Source organism: Mus pahari, chromosome 11 (genome assembly GCF_900095145.1).
Source record: "Mus pahari chromosome 11, PAHARI_EIJ_v1.1, whole genome shotgun sequence".
Lineage (NCBI taxonomy): Eukaryota > Metazoa > Chordata > Mammalia > Rodentia > Muridae > Mus > Mus pahari.
Genome location: NC_034600.1, coordinates 22,888,747 through 22,898,842, shown reverse-complemented (window position 1 = coordinate 22,898,842; position 10,096 = coordinate 22,888,747). Strand labels below are relative to the sequence as shown.

The window sequence follows — 10,096 nt, the reverse complement described above, 5'->3', positions numbered from 1 at the left end:
TTGGTCTTGTAAACTTTATATGACCCAGCACAGGGGAAGGCCAGGGCCAAGTAGTGGGAGTGGGTGGGTAGGGGAGCAGGGGTGGGNGTGGGGGTGGGGTATAGGGGACTTTGGGGATAGCATTTGAAATGTAAATAAAGAAAATAATAATAAATAAATTTAAAAAATTAAAAAATAAAGTTTAAAATTGAAAAAAAAAAAAAACAAATAATGGACTCTCTTAACATTTGGTAGAGGTTAGGAAAGGTGCCAGAGCAATGTTCTCATTAAAATACTCATTTATAAAGTTAGAGTTTAAGGTTTCAATACAAACACACTAAACAAATTTGAAGAATAGAGTTCCATATGTTTGGTGTGCCAATGTTTGACCAGAGGATCTCCTGCTCTTCTTGGCCTGTGGTTGCTACTCAAGGGGTCACTGTGGCTTATACATACATACATACATACATACATACATACATACATACATACATACAAAGCCTTTACTGATCTGTCCAGTACCCATATCTTTAAGCCAACCTTTCTCCTGTTTGTCACATTCAGAGTCATCAACTTTGTGTCGAACTCAGGACTTCATTTTGTTAGAACAAAGGCCATGGGCACAGAATCCCGGCTTTTCCCTTCCCCGGATTAGGGTGACCCAGTGTCATTGCAGGACCCAGGCAACTGCTCTGGGAAGTCTCCTGGCACCGAGTGCTTTAATCTGGAATTCTAATGGGTCATGACACAATTTTTTCAGATATTGCTGATTTCTGTCTTGTTATGTTTTCTAAAGAATTTTGCATCTATACTGTTGAGAATATTAGTCTGTAATCCTTTCTCTTTAGTTCTCCTTTTCTTCATCAGTCTCTTCTTCCTTGTTATCTTATTTCTCCCCCCTCCTCTGCCTCCCCTTCCACCTGTCCTCCTCCCTCGTCCTGTTTTTGTTATTGGTTTTATTTTGTTTCTCAAGGGAGAGTGCATGTATCCCTGGATGGCCTGATAATCCCTAGAGGCCAGAATCAAATTTGCAGCAATCCTCCTGCTTCAGTTGCCCAAGTGTTGTGTTTACAGGGATATGTCACCTCAAGCATTTTTTTCTATTCTCTTTTTAGAACTGCCTTTTTTCTGGTTTGGTTTTCGGTCTAGGAAGTGTTCTCTGGATTCTGCAACTAGAAACGTGCTTTAAAAGCCTAGAATTCGCCAGGAAAGTTCTTGGAACTACAGGGGATTCTTTTGAGGAATTTTTAAATTATGGATTTATTTTTTAAAATAGTTATTAAGCTACTAAAGTAACCTACCTCTTATGGTCATTTCTGGATTTAGAATATTGTTGCTGTTCATCTCCAAAGGTGATTTGCCACAGGCAGAGGCGAGCTGGTGTATTTCTTTTGTTGGCCAACACCCGCCAGCTCTGCTAAACCCCACTTGACAGCTCTCCCTCCTGACTCTTTAGTTTCACCACAGGACTCATTTCCTGCCCTCAGTGTTCCCTCGCCTTCCAAACTGGTTCTGTCCTTTGCAGACTCAGTGGGTCAGGAGCTCTAGGCAGAAACAATGATCTAGAGCTTAAGAACCTTCCACATGACTGTTAGGCACTAAAGCTTGGTACTACTGTTGCAAGAGGCGTTTCATCAAAGGGATAAGACTTACCTGGAAGCCTTTACCAAAGTGTTTTTTGTTTTGTTTTGTTTAACAAAGGCCATTTATGATTTGTGGAGAGCTTGGCTTGTGTCTGAGTCGGACCTTCCCACCTCCTGTGCTGCTTTGAATACGTCACTCAGTTGACTTGTGCCAATTAGACTTTTGTTTTTGTAAAATAGATTGTAGAGAGAATATCTTGTGTATTGTATGGATGCATTGTAAGACTTTCGTGGGGAGCCCTCCCCACTTTAGTCTCGAGAAGGCGACGCCCAAAAACCACGAATAAACCATCTTGATGTAAAAACATGAGGTAGTTTAATGGCGGAGCTCCGGGCCAATGCTTACCTCACGCAGGAGGTAGAGGCACCAACCACGTGGCCTGAAAGCTAGGGGTTTTATAGGGGGAGGGGGAGGGGCTAGCAAGAATTGGCAAGGTTACACATGATTGGTCTGTTTGAATGCCAACACTTTTGCAGAGTGGTATGTGTAAGTTGGCAGAACACCTGGTGACTCCAAACTATGTCAGGAATGTTTTAAACAAAGGCCTGCCTGGGTGTGCCAAGGCCTGTCTCAAGGTGTTCTCCGCCTCAGACTTCTAAGCCCACAATTTTTTCTCTGGACTTATTTGACATAAATTACATGAATCACAGGCCTTAAATTTTTTTTTTTGTTTTTTTTTTGTTTTTTTTTTTTTGGTTTTTTTGAGACAGGGTTTCTCTGTGTAGCCCTGGCTGTCCTGGAACTCACTTTGTAGACCAGGCTGGCCTTGAACTCAGAAATCCGTTTGCCTCTGCCACCCGAGTGCTGGGATTAAAGGCCATTTTCCTTCAGCATCACTTGCCAATTTAAAAAACAAAAACCAACAGCCTATAGGAAAGGGTAGAAGAGAAGGTGCAACATCTGGAAGGCAGATGAATTCTGGGGTGGAGCCCAGTGTGGGAGATTTGCTCGGGTTTGCTCAGGATGTGATAAGATGGACACACCTCAGCACAGGTAACCAGCCACTGTGGCAGAATATAGATTAGAATGAATGGCTAATTTAAGTTGTGATCTAGTCAGAGAACAGCCTAGCTATGTGGTCAAGGTATTTGTCAATTCCTTGAGTTCAAGGTCTTATTTATGGGGTGTGGGAAGGGAGGAAGAACCAGGATAACTTCTACAATGGGTATTTTCCTGGTTCATGAAGTATAATCAGACCATGGAAATCATTGTTATAAATCATAAAAATCATGACCAGTGTGATTTATTGTTTATTTATTGGGTGGTTTTTAATTCTCAAAACCATCCCACAAGTAATATCTCTTTAGAGAACTGAGTCTAGATAATTAACCTGAAACATGTCACACACACCTTAAAATATATAAATATAAAATATAAAAATATATTTTTATATTCCTGTCTTACAGTTAAGAAAACTGTGCTGACTTGCTCAACAGCACATGACTAGGGATTAATAGTGTAAGGCCTGGCTCTTACCTCATCTGACCCGTGATATCCATTAACAGGTCCATGGAGGATAACAAGGATTAGGAAGTGCAAGGGATGGAAAGGGCATCTGGTTCTGCTTTACTCCCTAAACCCTGCTGCTTTCCTACTCGAAACTGTGTTCATCTGTCAGCCACTCACTTTCTGTGCTATTGAATGCTTAATTTGTCAAGGGCATTTGGACAAGTGCTGCTAATACCATTCTTGCCTTACCAGGGGTCATAGTGGAAGATAGCACTTGTGCATATGCTGCAAATGGGAGTTACTCTAGTCAAGGGAAGATGGGGTAGTACACATGCTTGGAAAACTGACCAATGGACTCCTCAGGCTACACACAGCTTTTGACTAACTACCAGACTATCAGTCTCCTTCAACAGTGTGTGTGAGTGTGTGTGTGTGTGTGTGTGTGTGTGTGTGTGTGTGTNTTTAGTCACTACCTACAGAAAATTTGGAAGTACTATGCAAAGAGCTTATTTTCTCTTAACCATTTAAAAGCTCACTGTCAATGTGATGACTCGCTATACCAAAAATGTCAGTTTGAAAATTTTTTTTAAACAGGACATGACATTAGTCGAAATACTCTGTCAAACACACTCTCAAATACACTATCAAAATGAGGAAGTTAGTATTAGTTTTCTATTACCAGCTAATCCTCCAAGCCCATTCATGACTCAGCAATTGTTTCAGTAAGGTCCATTCATGACTCAGCAATTGTTTCAGTAAGATCCACTTGTTACTCTTCAGTTTTCATGTCTCTTTAGTCACCCTCAGTCAAGAACAATTATGTTTTTTCTTTACGTTTTGTGATTTTCAAGCTATTAGAGTTCTTGAATCAGTTATTTTTGTGAAATAGCTCCCAATTTGGGCACCTCATGTCTCCTGTAACTTCATTGAGGTTCCATATCTTTGGTAAGGACACTGACTTAGTTAGCTTTCTATTGCTGTGATAAATACCATGACCAAAAGCAGTTTGTGGAGGCGAAGGTTTATTTCATCTGACAGGTTACAGTCCATCATGCTGGGAAGTCTCAAGGCAGGAATCTGGAAGCAGGAACGGATACAGGAGCTATAGAGGGTGCTGCTTACTAACTTGATCTCCATGGCTTGCTCAGCCTGCTGTCCTATAAAACCCAGGACCACCCACAGTAGGAAATGCCCCATAAGAATGCCTTCAGGTCAATCTGGTAGGGGCATTTTCTCAATTGAGGTGGCTCCCTTTTCCCAAATGACTCTAGCTTGGGTCAAGTTGACAAAAAGTAATCAGGACTAATTGATGACCTTAGTCATCTTGACACACCAATGCATTACTATTAAGCCATTGACTTTCCTTTCTTGTTCAAACTCAAGATCTTATAATATCAGTATCAACATATAAACCACATTATAACTTATACAACTATCATAGTCCTTAAAAATTCAAACATTTTAAAAAGTCCAGTCTCTTATAAACATCCAAGTCTCTTAAAACCCCAGTCTCTTGAAAATTCCAAAGTCTTTTAAGTATGGGTTCTAGTAAAATCATATTTAAGTTAAATGCTTTATTACTCTAAGAGAGAACCAGGGCACAGTTACAATTGAATCAAAGAAGAAAGATCAGCAGTATGAAAAACTCAGCGTTGAACATCTGGGCTATACTCATGATGCTCTGGGCTTCAAAGGACTTGTCTCGTAGGATCTGGCAGGCTCCACCACACAGCTGCTGCAGTCCTTGGTGGTTATTCTATGGCATTCTCCAAACTACTAGTGTCTCTGCTGCACCTGGGCTGCCCTTTTTCCAGGTCTCTCATCAGTAGCCTTTCTCTGGTCTCTCCTCAGGGACTCTGACCCTGGCACATGGTGCCAACCTTAACATTGCACCATAACCCCATTCTGAGGAGATGTCTGAGGAGACGTCTGAGGAGATGCCAACCCCATTCTATACTGAGGATACTCCTGGTGCTGAGCCTCAGCTCCCCTCCAAGACCTCTTCATACCTTTGAAACCAGAATCACCCGGGATGTTCTTACATGTTACCAATTGGACTAGCACAGGGTACAGCCTTGGCCCACTCTGGACAACAGCTTCTATGTACTGACTCTGAGAAACACTTCCCAGAAGACATTGTCTCAATGATGCTGGCTTCTTCTTAAACACTCCTAATTTCTCAGCTATAGTTGAGAAATATCCATTGGCTCAGCAAAGCAAAGATGTCCCTTTCCCTTTATTGGTTCTGGTCTCTCGTCACATGTTTTTTTTTTTTTTTTTTTTTTTTAAGCTTCCTGTCTTTTCTTTATTATCAGAGTGTCAAGATTTACTGACAGAAATGACAGAGGAATAAGAAAATCAAAAGAATATAGCTAAATTTTATATTTTATAGAATATAAAATTTAGGAAATGCAATAAATTAATAGCTTTATTGAAATAAAATATACTTATTAGCAATAGAATTTCATTCAATTAATTTGTCAGTAAATGATATTTAAATTTCCTAATACAGTTAGGTAAGGAAACAGAACAGTAATTTTAACCAGGTCAGCACAATGACTCAGCAGGAGAGAGTAGCTGCCCCAGCCTGACTCTCAGGAGTTTGACTCCCCAGAACCCACAATGGAAGGAGACAGCCAACATCCAAAAGTTGTCCTCTGACCAACACACACACACACACACACACACACACACACACACACACACACGACCGTAATAAATAAAAGGAAACTTTAAAAGAAGCAGAAAACACAAAAAGCTTCAGGACTGGTGATATAAACTCAGTGGTACAGCACTTGCCTAACACTGAAGGGTTCAAGGGTTCAAGCCTCAGGATGCAGAAATAAACAACAACAATAAACGTTGAAAGAGAAAGGTAACAGGGAAGGATAAAAAGAGTAAGATATAAGAAAAAGACAAAGCGATATGTGCGTGAAAATGCCAAAATGAAGTGATGACAGTTAATCTCAACTATCAGCAAGATGAAGTGGACTTCTCAGCTTGATAAGGCATGACTGTGAGGAATAAGGTTCAGCTCGGGTGGGAAGACTCGCCCACTGCTGTTGTCACATGTTTTAATATCGTATCATACAAAGAGTCCTGGTAGAGTAGTTACCTCCCTTTGAATCTTCATAAACCAGGTCTCCATCATCCAACTGCTCTCAACATTCTCATTCCCTAAGCTCCCACAGCATAGCACCCCGAGCTCTGAGCACTGAGTGGTTTGCCTAACCTCAAATTAAAATGCCACCACAGTCTTTCCCAAAGTGCCTGATGTGGTCCCTCACAGTGATACCCCTGCTAGTCGTAAACCAGGTACCAACTCCTGTTTTAGGGTTTCTATTACTGTTACAAGACTGCCAAAAGCAACTTGGGGAGGACACAGTTTATTTTATCTTACATTTCCAAGCAGATGAGGAGAAAGCTAAGTCAGGGCCTGGAGGTAAAAACATCTCCAGTATGAGTGTAAATTAAGCAAGGAAACAGATTTTGAAAACAAATAAACAAACAAACAAATAAATGTTAGAAGTGAAAAAAATCAATGGATCAAACAAAATCACAGTGGAAAACACTATCAGCTTCAAGAAAGCAAGAGGGAAAAAAAATCAGATTGAAGACAAGGTCAAGGAAATACTGTATTCAAATATCCTTAAAGAAACATAAAGAAGTAGGCACTGCAACACCTTTCAAAATCTCTGTGATATAATCAAGAGGCCAAACAGAAGAACCTGTAAGACTCAGAGGGAGTTGAGATCAAAACTAAAGGCATAGAAAATAAATCAAATGGGATTATAGAAGGAAAACAAAAACCAAAACCAAAATTCATTGAAAGAAGTGGGCATTCAAGCATAAGAGTAACTTTGAATTCCCCAAATTCATAGCCAGAGAAAACGTCTTCATGATGCATTTTCCTGAAGATGCCCAGGACTCCAGTTCACGCTGGCAAACATTTCATGATAACAGAACTCTCAACAGAAGCCCCCAAAGCACGACACACTATATTTCAAGGCCCGGAAACAAGTAACTGTCAAGAGAGATCACCATAGCCAACAACGCTGTGTTTTAAAAGCAGCAGAGAAACGGAGACATTTTAAAACACATCACCACCAAGCCAGGGCTACAGAAGATAAACATTCACAGAGAAAGAACAATGATTTCAGTCACGAGGGCACAACTTCGGAAAATTGATCATGTCTCCAACCAAAGCCCTAATGGGAGTGAGGGAGAAAGCAAAAAGAGGGAAAAATCCAACCAAGCAGAGCATAACCAACAAAAGCACAATGTCTTTTAAACGTCTCACTGGGAGACTTTTTACCCTAAATGCAAATAGGCTTCACTTTCTAACTAAAAACTGCTTGCTTTAAAAAAAGTGACATCTATCTTTTTTTTTTCTCTCAAATTAATGTATATCACTGGCAAAGACATACAGAAACTTAAGAGTTCAAGGACAGAAGTTAACATGCCATGAAAACAAAAGCTAACACAAGCTAGCAGAGTTTTTCTGATACCTGGCTTCAAAGGAAAGTAATCAGAAGAAACAAAGAAAGACACTGCATAGCGATACAAGGGATAATTCACCAGGAAGATATAAAAGTCAGACGTATCAAAGCACCCGGTGGTGAGGCTCTCAGATTCATAAGATAAACACTAATGAGCATAAAGAGTTCTAAGCAGGGGCTGGTGAGATGGCTCAGTGGGTAAGAGCACCTGACTGCTCTTCCGAAGGTCCGGAGTTCAAATCCCAGCAACCACATGGTGGCTCATAACCATCTGTAACAAGATCTGGTGCCCTCTTCTGGAGTGTCTGAAGACAGCTACAGTGTATAATAAATAAATAAATCTTTAAAATTAAAAAAAAAAAAAAAAAGAGTTCTAAGCAATAATAGAAATGGCTTCAACTCCCTGTTCTCATCGCAGGTAGGCCAGTCAGACTGTGCCAATGAAGACATTTCAGAATTGATCTGCATCATAGATTAATTTCCTGAGGTACTGCAAAGAATATCTTATTCAATATTCTTTGCAGCAGCCAGTGGAACTGTCTCTAAGACAGATCACAGTGTAAGCCGTAAAGCAAGTCTTAAGTGTGTGGCTCTGCCTGCAGAAACACTGTGGATCCGAACTGGAGAACTAGAACTCCTGAAAAAGAACAGGGCTGCGAAGGGAAACATGGGGCCTTGGCAAAATGTCTGATCAAGGCCCAGATTTTTATTGTTTGAACTGGCTTAAGTACAAGGAAGGGTTCCCAGCATGCCCCTGAGTCCTTTGAAGTTGCCACGGCGGTTCTCGCGATGATGGGCAGTTCTTGCAATGGCGGGCAGTTCTCGCGATGGCGGGCAGGTCTCAAGACGACGGTGGGCGGTCCAGGCGATGGTGGGCGGTCCAGGCAACGGTGGGCGGTCCGGGTGAACTAGGTAGCACTCTGGTATTCCTGCTGGAGGGGGAGTGGTTAGTGGGGGTGGGAGGCACCAACACTTAAGTGTAAATGAGTCAAAGTAAATGGATTTGGTTAGATCCTAGTAGAATACAACTAACTAGAAGCTGATAGTGGAAGAAACTCTAAATAGAGATTGACCAGTATATTCTTTTCTACTTTTATTTATTTTCTCAAATTTTATTGGTTCTTTGCGAATTTCACATCATGAACCCCAATCCCACTCATCCCCCCCTACTCTCCCCTACCCTCCACCCTTGCAACTTCCCCCTAACAGGGAAAAAAATTCGACGTGGAAGCTGTAGTGTGTCACAGTGTGTCCCACAGTTTACCCCTTTGTCCACACTTCTTTGCTTGTAAATGTCTATTACAATGAATCATTGGTCTGGTTCGAGGCCTCTGGCCTCTGCTACACTTTTACTACTGAATCATCACGGGGACTCCTCTCAGATACCCTGTTGTCGCCCTGTGTCATGGAGAAACTGTAGTTTTGGATCTGACCAAAGAGCTGACCCCTGCATACACTCCAACAGTTCGTTGATGGGGTAGATGCTTCGTGGGCCAATTCAAAGCCCTGGGCCTGAGAGGTGTCTGAGCTGGTCAGTCTGCAGCTCTACTGCACTCACACCACAAGGGCAAGCTCTTCAGCCCTGCCCCGGCTGGCTGATCCAATGCTGCAGCCAGCACGGGGCACAGCGAGCTCTCCTGCTCTCCCGCTTTCAAGCCTTGGGGAGGACTCCTCTACCCCCACATCAGAGGCAGCTCTACTGTGTTGTCCAGGTGACGTGCAGGACCCACCCTCCCCAGTGCTGCAGCAGGCAAGGGGCTAAGCCAGCCCTCCTGCTCTCGGGATCTCAGGGGCAGCTCACCTACAACCCCACCTCCAGGGTTAGCTCTACTGTGCTGCCAGGCAACGCTCAGGGGCTGCTTTCCAGAGTGCTGTGGCTGATGAGGGACAGGGTCATCTCTCCTGTTCTCATGGCCCCAAGGCCAGGTCTCCCACCTGTTGCAGGTGATGAAGGGCGAGGGAGGAGGTGAGTATCTCTCTCTTATCCATGCCACCACACAGGTGTCAGGGCCAGTTCTTTCATTCTCTTACCCTCAGGGCTGGCTTACATGCAACTCCTCTTGCAGGGCTGCTATCTCAAGTACTGTTGCTGCTGGCTGGGCAGGGTAAACTCTCCTGCTCTCAAGCCTCCAGGACCAGCCCCCCCCCCCCTTTTCCTCTCCCTGGTGCCCAGATGAGGGGTGGGCCTGCCCAGTCCTCAGACATCAATATTTTCCTGGGCAGCAGCCCAGACCAGCAATGTCTACCTGGCCTTTGGTGGTAATAGACCCCCGCTCTGCCAGGTCTGTCTGGACCCCCTGGCACCAGACTGGTGGTCATCTCAGGCTTGCTTTTTTCAGGGAATGTTAGGCTACTAATCATTCAGCCATTCCCAGGTCAGACACTGAGCTTAGACATAGCATCTCTCCTCTCTGCCACCTACTGGCACACATATAGCACAGCAGCTGTACTTGCAGTGCCTCTAGAGGCACAGAACTGTATATACTCTCTCTCTCTCTCTCTCTCTCTCTCTCTCTCTCTCTCTC

At 43.0% G+C, this 10,096-nt stretch overlaps 1 non-coding gene across 1 annotated transcript; it reads right to left on the bottom strand.

Annotated features, from left to right (window-relative positions):
• Positions 1-9,912: 9,912 nt before the first annotated feature.
• Positions 9,913-10,043, bottom strand: LOC115065057. The gene has a single exon (XR_003844855.1). It is a non-coding gene; the product is annotated as a small nucleolar RNA SNORA17 (small nucleolar RNA).
• Positions 10,044-10,096: the final 53 nt, after the last annotated feature.